Source organism: Pseudophryne corroboree, chromosome 10 (genome assembly GCF_028390025.1).
Source record: "Pseudophryne corroboree isolate aPseCor3 chromosome 10, aPseCor3.hap2, whole genome shotgun sequence".
In the NCBI taxonomy this organism is placed as follows: Eukaryota; Metazoa; Chordata; class Amphibia; order Anura; family Myobatrachidae; genus Pseudophryne; species Pseudophryne corroboree.
The window spans coordinates 381,532,651-381,551,520 of record NC_086453.1 but is presented as its reverse complement, the minus strand read 5'-3'; the positions used below and the strand labels follow the sequence as shown (position 1 = coordinate 381,551,520).

General features: G+C 54.8%; 1 protein-coding gene across 1 annotated transcript in view; it reads left to right on the top strand.

Annotated features, from left to right (window-relative positions):
• Nucleotides 1-2,706: 2,706 nt before the first annotated feature.
• Nucleotides 2,707-18,870, top strand: part of PIK3CD (phosphatidylinositol-4,5-bisphosphate 3-kinase catalytic subunit delta) — an 83,418-nt gene continuing 67,254 nt past the window's right edge. The window contains exon 1 of the mRNA XM_063941864.1: nucleotides 2,707-2,949. The gene's annotated coding sequence lies outside the window, so the exon portion shown is untranslated. The remainder of the gene's footprint in view (nucleotides 2,950-18,870) is intronic.

The window sequence follows — 18,870 nt, the reverse complement described above, 5'->3', positions numbered from 1 at the left end:
AGCCAGCAGCAGTGACTCCGGTAAGACACATCTGTCTGTCACCACTGTTCTGTCCCTAATACCAATCTCTCCCGTGCCCTGTGTTCTGTCATGTCCCTGTCACCCCTGGCCTTGCCCTGTCACCCGTATCCTGGCCCTTTCACCCTTATGCTGGCCCTGTCACCCCAGTCCTGGTCCTGCTGCCCCTACCCTGGCCATGTCACCCTATCCTGTCCCTGTCACCCCTGTCCTGGTCCTGTCGCCCCTACTCTTGCCCTGTCACCCCTGTCCTGGCCCTGTCACCCCTGTTCTGACCCTGTCACCCCTGTCCTGGTCATGCCGCCCCTACCCTGGCCATGTCACCCCTATTCTGTCCCTATCATTTCTGTCCTGGCCCCGTCACCCCTGTCCTGGCCCCGTCACCCCTGTCCTGGCACCGTCACCCCTGTTCTGACCCTGTCACCCCTGTCCTGACCCTGTCACCCCTGTCCTGACCCTGTCACCCCTGTTCTGACCCTGTCACCCCTGTCCTGGCCCTGTTACTGCATACCCTCCAACTACCTTTTTGGCAGGTACAGTACCCGCAGCGCCTCCAGACCCCTCCCCAATGCACCACACCTCCGTACCTTCCCCTCCCCCACACGCTGTGCCTCCAGACTCCCTACACCACTCGCAGCTCCCACTCCCCCGCCCCTCCACCACCCACAGCACCTCCAGGCCCCCTCCACCATCCACCCCCCCATATATGTCTCCCCCCACACCTGCCCCCCCTCCACCCGCAGCATCTGCAGACACCCTCCACAATCCCTGGTCCCCCCCTCACCCACCCCTCCCCCACCCACGGCACCCCCACACCTGCCCCTCCACCACCTGCAGCGCCTCGAGACCCCCTTCCCCATCTGCCGCACCACCTGTACCTGCCCCTCTCACACCCGTGGCACCCCTGCCCCTCCCCCACCTGCAGTGCCTCCGGACCTCTCCCCCATCTTCAGCCCCCACTCCTCTGCCCCTCCCCCATCCGCTGCACCTCCCGACCCTTCCCCATCTGGGCCCCCCCCCCGCTTCCGCCTCCCCTCCACCCGCAGCATCTACAGACACCCTCCCCCATCCGCAGTCCCCCCCGCACCCGCTACATTTAGTACATCATGCCCTGCAGGTGCTGTTCACGCCGTCGCAAGGGGCTGCGCCTCCTTCACCATCGCACGCAATTTCATTGTGCAATATTTAACCACTAACAAAGGAATGCAGGTAATACTCCATATAATACAAATATTGAACCCCAGAAAGGCATGCAAGGGTTAAGGGGGCGTAGCCCCTTGCGACGGTGTGAAGAGCGCCCGTAGGGCGCGATGAAGCACCTAGTATAATATAATGGTATAGGACACAGGGTGTGAATGTGTGATATATAATATAATGGTATAGGGACACAGGGTGTGTATGTGTGATATATAATATAATGGTATAGGACACAGGGTGTGTATGTGTGATATATAATATAATGGTATAGGACACAGGGTGTGTATGTGTGATATATAATATAATGGTATAGGACACAGGGTGTGTATGTGTGATATACAATATAATGGTATAGGACAGAGGGTGTGTATGTGTGATATATAATATAATGGTATAGGACGCAGGGTGTGTATGTGTGATATATAATATAATGGTATAGGACACAGGGTGTGTATGTGTGATATACAATGTAATGGTATAGGACAGAGGGTGTGTATGTGTGATATATAATATAATGGTATAGGACACAGGGTGTGTATGTGTGATATATAATATAATGGTATAGGACACAGGGTGTGAATGTGTGATATATACTATAATGGTATAGGACTGAGGGTGTGTATGTGTGATATATAATATAATGGTATAGGACACAGGGTGTGTATGTGTGATATATAATATAATGGTATAGGACTGAGGGTGTGTATGTGTGATATATAATATAATGGTATAGGACACAGGGTGTGTATGTGTGATATATAATATAATGGTATAGGACACAGGGTGTGTATGTGTGATATATAATATAATGGTATAGGACACAGGGTGTGTATGTGTGATATATAATATAATGGTATAGGACACAGGGTGTGTATGTGTGATATACAATATAATGGTATAGGACAGAGGGTGTGTATGTGTGATATATAATATAATGGTATAGGACACAGGGTGTGTATGTGTGATATATAATATAATGGTATAGGACACAGGGTGTGAATGTGTGATATATAATATAATGGTATAGAACTGAGGGTGTGTATCTGTGATATATAATATAATGGTATAGGACACAGGGTGTGTATGTGTGATATATAATGGTATAGGACACAGGGTGTGTATGTGTGATATATAATATAATGGTATAGGACACAGGGTGTGTATGTGTGATATATAATATAATGGCATAGGACACAGGGTGTGTATGTGTGATATATAATATAATGGTATAGGACACAGGGTGTGTATGTGTGATATATAATATAATGGTAAAGGACACAGGGTGTGTATGTGTGATATATAATATAATGGTATAGGACACAGGGTGTGAATGTGTGATATATAATATAATGTGTGTATACAATGACTGACACTACATACACGGAAGCGCTAGGACCATGCGGCGGTTGATAACGTGGTGTAGAGTTCACGCCCACCTAAATACGTAATTATATACACGCCCCTATCATGCCGTTCCAGCATGTGATTGGCTTGAAGCAGCTGGTCCCGCCCCTGGTGATGCTCCGCCGCCTCTGATGGGAAATGCTCGACAGTTGGAGCCCGGCCTGTACCGGGAAAACATCGGGGCGGCCAGCGGCCCTGGGGACTGCGGAGAGCGTCTCAGCGCTGGTCCCCTGCCCGGGCTGCTGACATCAACGTCTCCAGGTACAGCCGGAGCCATCGGGTTCATGCCTGGGGGATACGGGCAGCGGACCGGAGCCAGAGAGGAGGCAGGTGAGACGGCGCGCTGCTGCCAGCCCGGTGCCATCCTGCGCCCACCCTTCCTGGCACTGACCGGCGTCCTGTCCCCGCCGCCTGCCCTGCCTGCTCCTCTCCTGATACCACCCCGTCTCCTGCCCCATGCAGGCCAGTCCCCCACCTCCCCTGTCTCCTTCCCCATACAGGCCAGTCCCCCACCCACCCCTGTCTCATTCCCCATGCAGGCCAGTCCCCCACCTCCCCTGTCTCCTTCCCCATACAGGCCAGTCCCCCACCCACCCCTGTCTCATTCCCCATGCAGGCCAGTCCCCCACCCACCCCTGTCTCCTCCCCCCCTGATACCACCCTGTCTCACCCCCCCCCCTGTCTCCTCCCCCCTGATACCACCCTGTCTCCCCCCCCCCTGTCTCTCCCCCCCCCCCCCCCCTGATACCACCCTGTCTCACCCCCCCCATGCAGGCCAGTCCCCCCCCCCCCCCTGATACCACCCCGTCTCCTGCCCCATGCAGGCCAGTCTCCCACCCACCCCTGTCTCCTTCCCCATACAGGCCAGTCCCCCACCCACCCCTGTCTCATTCCCCATGCAGGCCAGTCCCCCACCTCCCCTGTCTCCTTCCCCATACAGGCCAGTCCCCCACCCACCCCTGTCTCATTCCCCATGCAGGCCAGTCCCCCACTTCCCCTGTCTCCTTCCCCATACAGGCCAGTCCCCCACCCACCCCTGTCTCATTCCCCATGCAGGCCAGTCCCCCCCCCACCCCTGTCTCCCCCCCCCCCTGATACCACCCTGTCTCACCCCCCCATGCAGGCCAGTCCCCCCCCCCCCTGTCGTCCCCCCCTGCCCCCCCGCCCCCCTGTCCCCCCCCTGCCCCCCTGTCCCCCCCCTGCCCCCCCGCCCCCCTGTCCCCCCCCTGTCTCCTTCCCCCTGTCCCCCCCCCCTGTCTCCTTCCCCCCCCCCCCTGTCTCCTCCCCCCCCCCTGTCTCCTCCCCCCCCCCTGTCTCCTTCCCCCCCCCCTGTCTCCTCCTCCCCCCCCCCCCTGTCTCCTTCCCCCCCCCCCTCCCCCTGTCTCCTTCCCCCCCCTGTCTCCTTCCCCCCCCCCCTCCCCCTGTCTCCTTCCCCCCCCCTGTCTCCTTCCCCCCCCCCCCCCTGTCTCCTTCCCCCCCCCCCCCCCTGTCTCCTCCCCCCCCCGTCTCCTTCCCCCTGTCCCCCCCCTGTCTCCTTCCCCCCCCGTCTCCTTCCCCCTGTCCCCCCCCCCCCTGTCTCCTTCCCCCTGTCCCCCCCCCCCCTGTCTCCTTCCCCCTGTCCCCCCCCCCCCCTGTCTCCTTCCCCCTGTCCCCCCCCCCCCTGTCTCCTTCCCCCTGTCCCCCCCCCCCCCTGTCTCCTTCCCCCTGTCCCCCCCCCCCCCCCCTGTCTCCTTCCCCCTGTCTCCCCCCCCCCTGTCTCCTTCCCCCTGTCCCCCCCCCCCCCCCTGTCTCCCCCCCCCCCCTGTCTCCTTCCCCCTGTCCCCCCCCCCCCCCTGTCTCCTTCCCCCTGTCCCCCCCCCCCCCCTGTCTCCTTCCCCCTGTCCCCCCCCCCCCCCCTGTCTCCTTCCCCCTGTCCCCCCCCCCCCCCCTGTCTCCTTCCCCCTGTCCCCCCCCCCCCCCCCCTGTCTCCTTCCCCCTGTCCCCCCCCCCTGTCTCCCCCCCCCCTGTCTCCCCCCCCCTGTCTCCCCCCCCCTGTCTCCCCCCCCCCCCCTGTCTCCCCCCCCCTGTCTCCTTCCCCCTGTCCCCCCCCCCCCCCTGTCCCCCCCCCTGTCCCCCCCCCCCCCCTGTCCCCCCCTGTCCCCCCCCCTGTCTCCTCCCCCCCCCCCCCCCCCCTGTCCTCCCCCCCCGTCCCCCTCCCCCCTGTCTCCCCCCGTCCCCCCCCCCCCCCTGTCCCCCCCCCTGTCCCCCCCCTGTCTCCTCCCCCTCCTCCCTCCCCCTCCTCCTCCTCCCCCTCCTCCTCCTCCCCCTCCCCCTCCTCCCTCCTCCTCCTCCCCCTCCTCCCTCCTCCTCCTCCCCCTCCTCCCTCCTCCTCCTCCCCCTCCCCCTCCTCCCTCCTCCTCCTCCCCCTCCCCCTCCTCCCTCTCCCCCTCCTCCCTCCTCCCCCTCCTCCTCCTCCCCCTCCTCCCCCTCCTCCTCCTCCTCCTCCCCCTCCTCCTCCTCCTCCTCCCCCTCCTCCTCCTCCTCCCCCTCCTCCTCCTCCTCCTCCCCCTCCTCCTCCTCCTCCTCCTCCTCCCCCCCCCCCTCCGTCTAATTCCCCCCCCCCCTTGTCTAATTCCCCCCCCCCCCCCCCCCCCCGTCTCCTTCCCCATGCAGGCCAGTCCCCCACCCACCCCTGTCTCCTTCCCCCACCCACCCCTGTCTCCTTCCCCATGCAGGCCAGTCCTCCACCCACCCCTGTCTCCTTCTCCATGCAGGCCAGTCCCTCACCCACCCCTGTCTCCTTCCCCATGCAGGCCAGTCCCTCACCCACCCCTGTCTCCTTCCCCATGCAGGCCAGTCCCCCACCCACCCCTGTCTCCTTCCCCATGCAGGCCAGTCCCCCACCCACCCCTGTCTCCTTCCCCATGCAGGCCAGTCCCCCACCCACCCCTGTCTCCTTCCCCATGCAGGCCTCCCACCCACCCCTGTCTCCTTCCCCCACCCATCCCTGTCTCCTTCCCCATGCAGGCCAGTCCCCCACCCACCCCTGTCTCCTTCCCCATGCAGGCTAGTCCCCCACCCACCCACGTCTCATTCCCCCACCCACCCACGTCTCATTCCCCATGCAGGCCAGTCCCCCACCTCCCCTGTCTCCTTCCCCATACAGGCCAGTCCCCCACCCACCCCTGTCTCCTCCCCCCCTGATACCACCCTGTCTCACCCCCCCCCCCCCATGCAGGCCAGTCCCCCCCCCCTGTCTCCTCCCCCCGATACCACCCTGTCTCACCCCCCCCCCCCATGCAGGCCAGTCCCCCCCCCACCCCTGTCTCCTCCCCCCCCCCCCCCCTGATACCACCCTGTCTCGCCCCCCACCCCCATGCAGGCCAGTCCCCCACCCACCCCTGTCTCCCCCCCCCCCCCCCCCCCCTGATACCACCCTGTCTCACCCCCCCCCATGCAGGCCAGTCCCCCCACCCACCCCTGTCTCCTTCCCCATGCAGGCCAGTCCCCTTCCCCATGCAGGCCAGTCCCCCACCCACCCCTGTCTCCTTCCCCATGCAGGCCAGTCCCCCACCCACCCCTGTCTCCTTCCCCATGCAGGCCAGTCCCCCACCCACCCCTGTCTCCTTCCCCATGCAGGCCAGTCCCCCACCCACCCCTGTCTCCTTCCCCATGCAGGCCTGCAGGCCAGTCCCCCACCCACCCCTGTCTCCTTCCCCATGCAGGCCAGTCCCCCACCCACCCCTGTCTCCTTCCCCATGCAGGCCAGTCCACCACCCACCCCTGTCTCCTTCCCCATGCAGGCCAGTCCCCCACCCACCCCTGTCTACTTCCCCATGCAGGCCAGTCCCCCACCCACCCCTGTCTCCTTCTCCATGCAGGCCAGTCCCCCACCCACCCACGTCTCCTTCCCCATGCAGGCCAGTCCCCCACCCCTGTCTCCTTCCCCATGCAGGCCAGTCCCCCACCCACCCCTGTCTCCTTCCCCATGCAGGCCAGTCCCCCACCCACCCCTGTCTCCTTCCCCATGCAGGCCAGTCCCCCACCCACCCCTGTCTCCTTCTCCATGCAGGCCAGTCCCCCACCCACCCACGTCTCCTTCCTCATGCAGGCCAGCCCCCCACCCACGTCTCCTTCCCCATGCAGGCCAGTCCCCCACCCACCCCTGTCTCCTTCTCCATGCAGGCCAGTCCCCCACCCACCCACGTCTCCTTCCCCATGCAGGCCAGTCCCCCACCAACCCACGTCTCCTTCCCCATGCAGGCCAGTCCCCCAACCACGTCTCCTTCCTCATGCAGGCCAGTCCCCCACCCACGTCTCCTTCCCCATGCAGGCCAGTCCCCCACCCACGTCTCCTTCCCCATGCAGGCCAGTCCCCCACCCACGTCTCCTTCCCCATGCAGGCCAGTCCCCCACCCACCCACGTCTCCTTCCCCCACCCACCCACGTCTCCTTCCCCATGCAGGCCAGTCCCTCAACCACCCCTGTCTCCTTCCCCACGCAGGCCAGTCTCCTCCCCCCCCGTCTCCTCCCCCATGCAGGCCAGTCCCCCACCCACCCCTGTCTCCTTCCCCCCACCCACCTCTGTCTCCTTCCCCCCACCCACCCCTGTCTCCTTTCCCCATGCAGGCCAGTCCCTCACCCACCCCTGTCTCCTTCCCCATGCAGGCCAGTCCCCCACCCACCCCTGTCTCCTTCCCCATGCAGGCCAGTCCCTCACCCCCCTCCCCTCCCCCTCCCCTCCCCCTCCCTTCCCCCTCCCCTCCCCTCCCTTCCCCTCCCCCCTCTCCCCTCCCCCCTCTCCCCCCCCCCTCTCCCCTCCCCCCTCTCCCCCCCCCTCTCCCCTCCCCCCTCTCCCCCCCCCCCTCTCCCCTCCCCCCTCTCCCCCCCCCTCCCCCCTCTCCCCCTCTCCCCTCCCCCCTCTCCCCTCCCCTCCCCTTCCCCCTCTCCCCTCCCCTCCCCCTTCCCCCTCCTTCCCCATGCAGGCCAGTCCCCCAACCACCCACCCCTGTCTCCTTCCCCATGCAGGCCAGTTCCTCCCTGTCTCCTCCCCACCCCATGTCTCCTCCCCCCCACTCCCCTGTCTCCTCCCTACCCCCCTGTCCCCCCCCCCCCCCCACCCACTCCCCTGTCTCCTCCCCCCCACTCCCCTGTCTCCTCCCTACCCCCCCTGTCTCCTCCCCCCCACTCCCCTGTCTCCTCCCTACCCCCCCTGTCTCCTCCCCCCCCACCCCCGTCTCCTCCCCCCCCACCCCCCCTGTCTCCTTCCCCACCCACCCCCCTGTCTCCTTCCCCCCCCACCCCTGTCTCCTCCTCCCCCCCCCACCCCTGTCTCCTCCTCCCCCCCCACCCCTGTCTCCTCCCCCCCCCACCCCTGTCTCCTCCCACCCACCCCTGTCTCCTCCTCCTCCCCCCCACCCACCCCACCCCTGGCACGTAAGTATTCCTTGTCATACGTAACCACTTGGCCCATCTAGTCTGCCCCATAGATAGATAGATAGATAGATAATAAGCCGTCCATCTTCCAAGCCATTCCCCTTGGCGCATATTCTACGACTCGTATGTAAGTTCTGGTTTTTATGTTCTATGTCTTGCTGTATGTTATGTGCTCCTCTATGAATGGTTTATATAATCTGTCAGCATTGTACTTTATTCGGATATTAAATCACAATTTACGAAGTGCTGTCCCTAGTGCTCTGAACAAATTATTTCACCGCCTATCTAGAAGCGGTTGCGTGCTTGGCCCTTCTAATACCAGTGTGGGAAGTGTTCTGTCTTTTGGCTCTGAGTGCGCAGTTTGGTTGGTACTTTATCTCTCTCCTGTTTATCAGTCTCTAAGGCTAAGTACATCTGCCCCTGAGTGAGAAGATGCCGCAGAGCGGACGGTTTGGTTGTGCAGTGGGCAGTAATGGTGTTGGATGCCTGTGATGGGGAAGGGACCAGTTAGATCTGTAACCTCAGGGGCGAATCAAAAGGCGCACGGCCGCTGGGCTGCTCGGTATCCGGACTGTGGATAGACACTCTCTAGGTAAGGTCAGTAGGTCGACGGGGTCAAAAGGTCAACATGTTTGACAAAAAATTTTTTATTTTCTTTTAAATTATTTCTTTCAACTTCTGCTTGGTTAACCATCATGTGGGCTACGACTGGGAATGGTAACCTTGCTCAAAGCATGGCGATCCTGCGGGGTTCACTACGATATGCCGGCAGTCGGGCTCCCGGCGACCAGCATACCGGCGCCGGGAGCCCGACTGTCGGCTAACCGACAGTGTGGCGAGCGCAAATGAACCCCTTGCGGGCTCGCTGCGCTCGCCACGCTACGGGCACGGTGGCGCGCCACACTATTTTATTCTCCCTCCAGGGGGGTTGTGGACCCCCACGAGGGAGAATAAGTGTCGGTATGCCAGCGGTCGGGCTCCCGGCACCGGTATGCTGGTCTCCGGGAGCCCGACCGCCGGCATACTGAAGACCACCCATCCTGCAGGGGTCTACGTTACCATTAATTGGGGTCACAGGTGATGAAACTTACAAAGTGTCATACAAAAATGAAAAGTCTCAAACGTTTGACTCTGACCTAATACCATATGGCGCATTGACCGTCTATCTAATAACTGTATAACTTCTGTACCACAGACAGGCTTCCCTAGGGGTGCTGATCTACCAAAAAATGCGAAGGCCCTCTGTTCCGTGGGGGCTATAGATGGTTGCGTGGATAGTTTTCTCTTTCATCCGTCCATACGTTGTTCTCTTGCAGAGTGCTGCGATATCCCGGCCTGTATGCTGTGTATGAGACCTCTGTAGCAGTGAGGGTACATCTGACCTGCATGGTGATCCCAGCTCTTGCTGGCTGGTACATACATACTGGGTAGGGTGCCTCGTGCCTCACTACGACTATTAGTTCCTGAATGCAGAATATTGGTTCAGACCACAACATGCTGCAAGTGCACAGTACACACTATCGTGCGTGTTCCTGTCTGTTGGCGCTAGTCCTGTTGTCTGTCCGCTAGTAGCGCAGAGCAGAAGGAGGTGCTGCGTGCTTGTATTGATTCCCTTCCTCGTCGCCCTATGCTGGGACTGCATTAGACACATGAAAGCCCTTTCCCTGCCTATAATATCATCATTATCCTCTGTGCTATCCAGAAGCGTTATCATCCTGTTCTCAGCGTTACTCAGCCGTGTTCTCTCCTGCGGCTGTGCATCGCCTCTCCCGGTCTCCAGCCATAGGGGGCGTCATTCCCAGGGCGCAGCAAAAGCTCATTGTACTTTATTGTGGTTTCTATTTGTTTTTTTTTTTTGTTTTTTTAAACAATTTGGTCTTCAATTACTATGGGGTATATGTACTAAGCATTGGAGATTTTATATAGATATAGATATAAATATTTAGATATATAGATAAATATATATTAGTTTTATAATCCCTATTATGTTTGTAACATGCAGTGGGGTCTATTTACTAAACGTTACGTACAGTATATAAACGTCGATAATACATGGAACATGAAAATGCACCTGCTGTATACACACACGTTTTTATGTGACTGTAGTTCATTGACTCGCTCAAAGCCAGTACCTCACTGAGGCACGAGGCATGAAGCACGCTTGTTCTGGTGGCTGTTTGTTAGTGATTTGCTGGTTCGGCACCATAGAGACTGACCTCTCCTCCTGCCAATGAATGGGTGACGTGCAGACTTGTTTTCCACTGGATCGCTTATTACCTCCACGTGCTCCTAAGATGGAGAATCCTATTGTTGGGGACCCCTAAAGCATTTGCACATGAGCGAAACAGCGGTGACTCGAAACCTATGACCTTTTCATACTAGCAAGTGTCTGCTGTTAGTTATTGTGTACCTTTGTCCTGCAGCGTCGGTGCTGGTGTCGGCCCAGGGAGTGGAGATACGTATTCCCCCTGCCTGCACCAGTTAGTTATAGATTAACACCGCACTAGGTTCCAGAGCAGTTTCTTTTTTTCATATTACGGTCACCATTCTGACGCTGGTCTGATAATTATCCACTTAGCTTATTGTGGCCCATGTCGGCTGTTGTGAGTAGACAGTGTACGGCCAGTGTCGGTGGTTGTGAGCCACGCACTGCGCATATGGCTGGCAGTACGGCTGTAAGATCGGCTGGTATTTCGGTGTGGCGGGTGCCTGTAATTCCTATCACGGATTATATTGGTGCCTGCTCGGAAACGTAAATGAAGACAAACATTTAGTGCGTAAGTTACATTATCGCAGATGAAGTGACCTGTGATGCCGACAACGGTCACTGCCGACAGCACTCAAAGCATCCACTAACCGGCATTCACGTTTGGCTAGAGAACTTGTTGCTGTGTTCCGGCAGAATAAGAAACTTTAATTCGCGACAAGATCTACGTAAATTTGCTGCTTTCTTCTGGCGCGGAGCGTCCAGTCTGTTGGCGTTTAAAAATAATGCTGGATTATATCGAGCTACGGCCTATTTATCAACAAGTGATAAAACTGTGTGAATGAGAACTCGTTGCGTAAAATAAATGGTGCTCCAGCAATCGGCTCCCAACTGTCATGTGGTGTTTGTTTTTATGACAGTTGGGCGCTGATTGGCTGGAGCACCATTTATCAGACACAAGAAGTTTATCACTTGTTGATAAATGGGGCCCCTAAATTAGAAATAAATACTAATCTCATGGTAACATAATGCAGTGTGTACTGACCCGCGCTGGTGAGTAATGCTTGTAGCGCCTGCTCGCATGAGACGCTCCTAGTACGGGGGCGTGACCATGAGCACTTCCTGCGCGGACTGCTAGCACTTACGGGCTGGTCAGGGGCCACTGTACACGTGGATATTTAAACCATCTGACATACAAGTCAGAGGATAGAATACAGAAGTTCCTTAAAGCCAAAAAGGTGGTTAATAGGAACCAACATGGATTTGTGAAGGATTATGTCCAATAAACTAACTTGGCTTTTATGAAACAGTGAGTGCGAACCTGGATCAGGGTAAAGAGGTGGATATAATCTTTTAAGACTTTGCTAAAGCTTTCGACACTGTACCACACTGAAGTACTACTGTAAGTGGTGTGCCACAAGGGTCTGTACTAAGACCACTATTGTTCAACATTTTCATTAACGACCTAGCTGTAGGTCTAGAGAGCATGGTGTCCATTTTCGCAGACGATACCAAATTGTGTGTCGCAGTGGTTTCCAAACTTTTTTTTGAATCACGGCGCCCTAGCATATAATAATTTTTTTTCACGGCACCCCTAGGCCAAAAGTTTCTTATAGAGAAATTTGGATTGAAATATTAAAATAAGTAAATTGTGTTTATATGTCATCCTTGGGTTCAACTGTATGTTGAGGGGAAAGATTTGCTTCTGTTTTGGCCACATATTTTATGACTGGCAGCCACCAGCACTGGTTTTGCCTATTACATTGACCATAAATAATTTAATTGGTCTTGGACCACAAATCCAAGGCACCCCTGCAACTGTCCGAGGCACCCCAGGGTGCCACGGCACACAGTTTGGGAACCACTGGTGTAAGGTTATAAATACGGAGGGGGACGCGGAGACTCTTCAGAACAACTTAGTTAAACTGGAAGCATGGGCAGCAAAATGGAGAATGAGATTCAACACAGACAGGTGTAAGGTAATGCACGGTGGTGGCAAGACCAAAAATAACACCTACATACTAAACGGGGTAATATTAGGGGATTCTGTACTGGAAAAAGACTTAGGGGTTCACATACTGTAGATAACAAACTTAGTAGCCGTACCCAATGTAGGAATGCAGCAAAGAAGGCAAATAAGATATTAGCATGTATGAAACTGGGAATTGATGCAAGGGACGGGAGTGTTATACTCCCATTATATAAATCACTTGTGAGGCCACATCTTGAATACTGTACACAATTTTGGGCACCTTACTACAAAAAGGATATCCTGGAGCTAGAAAAGGTTCACAGGAGGGCTACCAAGCTGATTAGGGGAATGGAGACGCTGGATTACGAGGAAAGGCTTGTGAGGCTAGGCATGTTTACACTGGAAAAGAGGAGATTAAGACAATACACCAGGCATTCCCAACCACGGTCCTCAAGGCACACCAACAGTGCAGGTTTTAGTGATATCCAGGCTGCTGCACAGATGGTTAAATCAAAATAACTGAGTTACTAATTAAGTCACCTGTGCTGAAGCCTGGATATCACTAAAACCTGCACTGTTGGTGTGCCTTGAGGACCGTGGTTGGGAAAGCCTGCAATACACAGTGCTTGTGGGAGATGTTTTTTGGAAAGATCACCACAAAGGACAGGTGGACACCCGCTTAGGTTAGATGAGAGGAGATTTCGCGCACAGAGGTGAAAAGGATTTCTCTGACATCCTAGTGGATGCTGGGTACTCCGTAAGGACCATGGGGTATAGACGGGCTCCGCAGGAGACTGGGCACTCTTAAAAGAAAGATTAGGTACTATATCTGGTGTGCACTGGCTCCTCCCTCTATGCCCCTCCTCCAGACCTCAGTTAGTAACTGTGCCCGGCCAGAGCTGGATGCACCCTAGGGGCTCTCCTGAGCTTCCTAGAAAAGAAAGTATTTGTTAGGTTTTTTATTTTCAGTGAGATCTGCTGGCAACAGACTCCCTGACTGAGGGGAGAGAAGCGAACATACCTGCTTGCAGCTAGCTTGGGCTTCTAAGGCTACTGGACACCATTAGCTCCAGAGGGATCGAACACAGGCCCAGTCCTCGGTCGTCCGGTCCCGGAGCCGCGCCGCCGTCCCCCTTGCAGAGCCAGAAGAACGAAGAGAAGTTGAAAATCGGCAGCTGAAGACTCCGGTCTTCATTAAGGTAGCGCACAGCACTGCAGCTGTGCGCCATTGCTCCCTTAGCACACCACACACTCCGGTCACTGATGGGTGCAGGGCGCTGGGGGGGGCGCCCTGGGCAGCAATTAGATTACCTTACTTGGCGAAAAGCACATAATACAGTCTGATAAACTGGTATATGTGCATTAACCCCCGCCATTAAAGTACATGAAAGGACAGAAGCCCGCCGCTGAGGGGGCCGGGCCTTCTTCCTCAGCACACGGGCGCCATTTTCTCTTCACAGCTCAGCTGGAAGGAAGCTCCCCAGGCTCTCCCCTGCAGTATCCTGGTACACAAAGGGTAAAAAAGAGAGGGGGGGCACATAAATTTAGGTGCAAAACTGTGTATATAAGCTGCTCTAGGGGAAAAATCACTCAGTATAGTGTACATCCCTGTATTATATAGCGCTGTGGTGTGTGCTGGCATACTCTCTCTCTCCAAAGGGCCTGGTGGGGGAACGGTCTTCAAATAGAGCATCCCCTGTGTGTGTGGTGTGTCGGTACGCGTGTGTCGACATGTCTGAGGTAAAAGGCTCCTCTAAGGAGGTGATAGAGCGGATAAGTGTGTGGGAGGGTGTCTCCGTCAACAACGCCGACACATGTTTGGATATGTGTAAGTGCTGAGGTAAAATTATTGCACAAAAGGTTAGGGAACAGAAAGGAAATCTACCCTGGTCTGTCCCTATGTCACAGAGTCCTTCAGAGTCTCTCTATGCTCACTATCCAAAATAACAAAGTATCGACACGGAGTTTAACTCCACTGTCGACTACGATAATGCAAAGTTACAGCCAAGAGGGCTAAAAGATATTCAATATATGATTATTGGAATAAAAGATGATTTGCATATCACTGATGACTCATCTGTCCCTGACACGAGAGTACACATGTTAAGGGGAAGAATGCTGAGGTAAATTTCCCTCCTCTCATGAGGAAAAAGAGCGGGAATCTCCAGACAAGAGACGGCAGCTTCCCACAAGAGAATTCTCAGGCTGTATCCTTTCCCCACTAGGGCCAGGATGTGTTGAGAATCTTCCCCTTGGGTGTCCTGTTTGCACTAGCTATTCTCAGGGATCCTGCAGATAGTGTGCACATTCTAGTATACTACTCAGACCGGCGATTGTGTCGGCATGGGTTTATAGCGCTGTGGCAGCGTGGACAGGTACCTTATCAGCAGAGATTGAGACCCTAGTATGCATATAAATATTTTAAGATGCTGTCTTAAGTGATAGATATATAATTATAAAGCATGCCCAAAGGGACATGAGTATACTGGGTCCTACAGACAAAAGCTATGTCGATTTCTGCTTGACGTGTCCTGTAGAATATACATTGGACAGATGATGCCGACTTAAGAGGCATATGGAAGGCTGAGGATTGTGTGGAGAAAGGTTCTCGGGCCTGGTCTCCACAGCTATAGCTGGTAATTCTGATATTTTGCCTTATATTCCTGCACAGCCTAGGAAAGCACGACATTATTAAATGCAGCTTTTTTCGAATAAAGAAACAAGAAAGTCTGAGGTGCGTCCTTTCTTGTCAGAGCCGGGGGCAGAGGAAAGAAGCTGTACAACACAGCTAGTCCCCAGAAACAGAAGTCCTCCCCGGCCTCTACAAAAATCCACCGCATGTCGCTGGGGCTCCACAGGCGGAGCTAGGCCCGGTGGGGACACGCCTTCGTAAGTTCAGCCACAAGTGAGTTCACTCCCTGTTAGATCCCTGGGCAATAGAAATTGTATCGCAGGGATACAGGCTGGACAGTGAGAAGATGCCCCCCTCACCGAGGACCCGGCGGGCTTCCCCCCAAGAGAGGGAGCCAGTGTTAACTGCAATTCGTAAATTGTATCTTCAACAGGTGGTGGTCAAGGGTCCCCTCCTTCAACAAGAGGGTGTTATTATTCGACCATGTTATAATCCCGAAACCAGACTGTTCGGTTAGACCCATATTGAATTAAAATCCCTGAACATATACCTGAAAAGGTTCAGGTTCAAGATGGAATCGCTAAGAGCGGTCATTGCAAGCCTGAAATGAATTGGGACATAAGGGATGCATACCTTCGTGTCCCTATTTATCCACCTTATCAGGCTTACCTCAGAATTGCGGTACGGGATTGTCATTACCAATTTCACCATGGTAATGGCGGATATGATGGTGCTCCTGCGGAAGCAAGGTGTCACTATTATCACATACTTACATGATCTCCTCATAAAAGCGAGATCAAGAGAGCAGTTGCTGGACAGCGTATCACCTTCTCTGGAAGTGAAACGGCAACACGACTGGATTCTATATATTCCGAAGTCGCAGTTGGTTCCTACAGCTCATCTGCCTCGCCATGATCCTAGACACAGACCAGAAGAGGGTTTATCTCCCGATAGAGAGAGCTCAGGAGCTCGTGACACTGGTCAGGAATCTATTGAAAACCAAAACAGGTGTCAGTGCATCACTGCACTCGAGTCCTGGGAAGGATGATGGCATCATACGAGGCCATCCCCTTCGGCTGGTTCCATGCAAGGACAATGGAACTTACTGGACAAGTGGTCCGGATCACATCTTCAGATGCATCGGTTAATCACCCTATCCCCCAGGGCCAGGGTGTCTCTCCTGTGGTGGCTGCGGAGTGCTCACCTTCTCGAGGGCCGCAGATTCAGCATTCAGGACTGGGTTCTGGTGACCACGGATGCAAGCCTCCGAGGGTGGGGGGCAGTTACACAGGGAAGAAAATTCCAAGGTTTGTGGTCAAGCCAACAGACTTGCCTTCACATCAATATCCTGGAACTAAGGGCCATATACAACGCCCTAAGTCAAGCAGAGTTCCTGCTTCGCGACCAACCGGTTCTGATCCAGTCAGACCGCAGGGGCTCATGTAAACCGCCAGGGCGGCACAAGGAGCAGGGTGGCGAGGGTAGAAGCCACCAGAATTCTTCGCTGGGCGGAGAATCAAGTAAGCGCACTGTCAGCAGTGTTCATTCCGGGAGTGGACACGACCTCCACCCGGGAAAGTGGTGACTTCATCAGGAAGTCTTCACGCAGTTTTGCAAATTGATGGAAATTGCCTCAGGTGGACTACATGGCATCCCACCTCAATAAAAAGATAAAAAAGGTTTTACGCTGGGTCAAGGGACTCTCAGGCGATAGCTGTGGTCGCACTAGTAACACCGTGGGTGTTCCAGTCGGTCTATATATTCCCCCCTCTTCCTCTCAGTCCCAAGGGCAGAGAATTGTAATAAACGGAGGAGTGTGAACAATATTCTTTGCTCCGGATTGGCCAAGAAGGACTCTGTACCCGGAACTGCAAGAAATGCTCTCAGAGGACCCATAGCCTCTGTCTCTCAGTCAGGACATGTTGCAACAGGGACCCTGTCTGATCCAAGACTTACCGCGGCTGCGTTGGACGGCATGGCGGTTGAACGCCGGATCCTAGCGGAAAAGGGCATTCCGGATGCAGTTATTCCTACGCTGATAAAGGCTAGGAAAGACGTGACAGCAAGACTTTTTCACTGTATATAGCGAAAATAGGTTGCTTGGTGTGTGGCCGGGAAGGCCCTACAGAGGAATTCCAGGGGGGTCGATTCCTGCACTTCCTACAGTCAGGAGTGACTATGGGCCTAAAATTAGGATCCATAAAGGCCAAGATTTCGGCCCTATCCCTTTTTCTCTCAAAAAAGAACTGGCTTCACTGCCTGAAGTTCGGACGTTGTTACAGGGGTGCTGCATATTCGGCCCCTTTTGTGCCTCCAGTGGCACCTTGGGATCTTAACGTGTGTTGGATTCCTAAAATCCCACTGGTTTGAGCCACTTAAGACCGTGGAGCTAAAATATCTCACGTGGAAAGTGGTCATGCTTTTGGCCTTAGCTTGGACTAGGCGTGTGTCAGAATTGGCGGCTTTGTCATGTAAAAGTCCATATCTGATCTTCCATATGGAAAGGGCAGAATGGAGGACTCGTCCACCAATTTCTCCCTAAGGTGGTATCATCGTTTCATTTGAACCAACCTATTGTGGTGCCTGCGGCTACTAGGGACTTGGAGGATTCCAAGTTGCTGGACGTAGTCCGGGCCCTGAAAATCTATGTTTCCAGGACGGCTAGAGTCAGAAAAACTGACTCGCTATTTATCTTGCATGCACCCAACAAGCTGGGTGCTCCTGCTTCAAAGCAGACTATTGCTCGCTGGATCTGTAGCACGATTCAGCTTGCACATTCTGCGGCTGGACTGCCGCATCCTAAATCAGTAAAAGCCCATTCCACGAGGAAGGTGGGCTCTTCTTGGGCGGCTGCCCGAGGGGTCTCGGCTTTACAACTTTGCCGAGCTGCTACTTGGTCGGGTTCAAACACTTTTGCAAAATTCTACAAGTTTGATACCCTGGCTGAGGAGGACCTTGAGTTTGCTCATTCGGTGCTGCAGAGTCATCCGCACTCTCCCGCCCGTTTGGGAGCTTTGGTATAATCCCCATGGTCCTTACGGAGTACCCAGCATCCACTAGGACGTCAGAGAAAATAAGAATTTACTCACCGGTAATTCTATTTCTCGTAGTCCGTAGTGGATGCTGGGAGCCCGTCCCAAGTGCGGACTCTCTGCAATACATGTATATAGTTATTGCTTAACTAAAGGGTTATTGTATGAGCCATCTGTTGAGAGAGGCTCAGTTATTGTTCATACTGTTAACTGGGTATAGTTATCACGAGTTGTACGGTGTGATTGGTGTGGCTGGTATGAGTCTTACCCTGGATTCCAAATCCTTTCCTAGTAATGTCAGCTCTTCCGGGCACAGTTTCCCTAACTGAGGTCTGGAGGAGGGGCATAGAGGGAGGAGCCAGTGCATACCAGATATAGTACCTAATCTTTCTTTTAAGAGTGCCCAGTCTCCTGCGGAGCCCGTCTATACCCCATGGTCCTTACGGAGTACCCAGCATCCACTACGGACTACGAGAAATAGAATTACCGGTGAGTAAATTCTTATTTTTTCGCAGTAAGGACCATGGTTTTTGAATTCCTTGCCAGATAGAGTAGTAATGGCGGACTCGGTCGATACCTTTTAAGAATGGGCTAGATAAATTCCTAATGGATAAGGATATACAGGGTTATGGTGGGTAGGTCACGCACTATAGTAAAAAATAAAAAAATAAACATAGATAAAAAATAGTTCTAAAACCAATAGAGCATAAGAGCTCCCAAATAGGTTGAACTCGATGGACACATTGTCTTTTTTTTTATTTTTTTTCAACCTCAAACTATGTAACTATGTAAGTCACCATTATGTCTTGTGGGCAGAACGTATATTCACAAGAATGCCGTCCGCCTATTTGTCAGGAACCGCAGCGGCATCACCTGCATTCTTTATGGCATATACAGATGTGTCCACACACATCTAGCCATGTTACACTGCCCTTCCAGTCATGTCGTGGCGTGACTCTGTAGCGCCGAGTGTCTTTACGTTCGACTTTTTCTA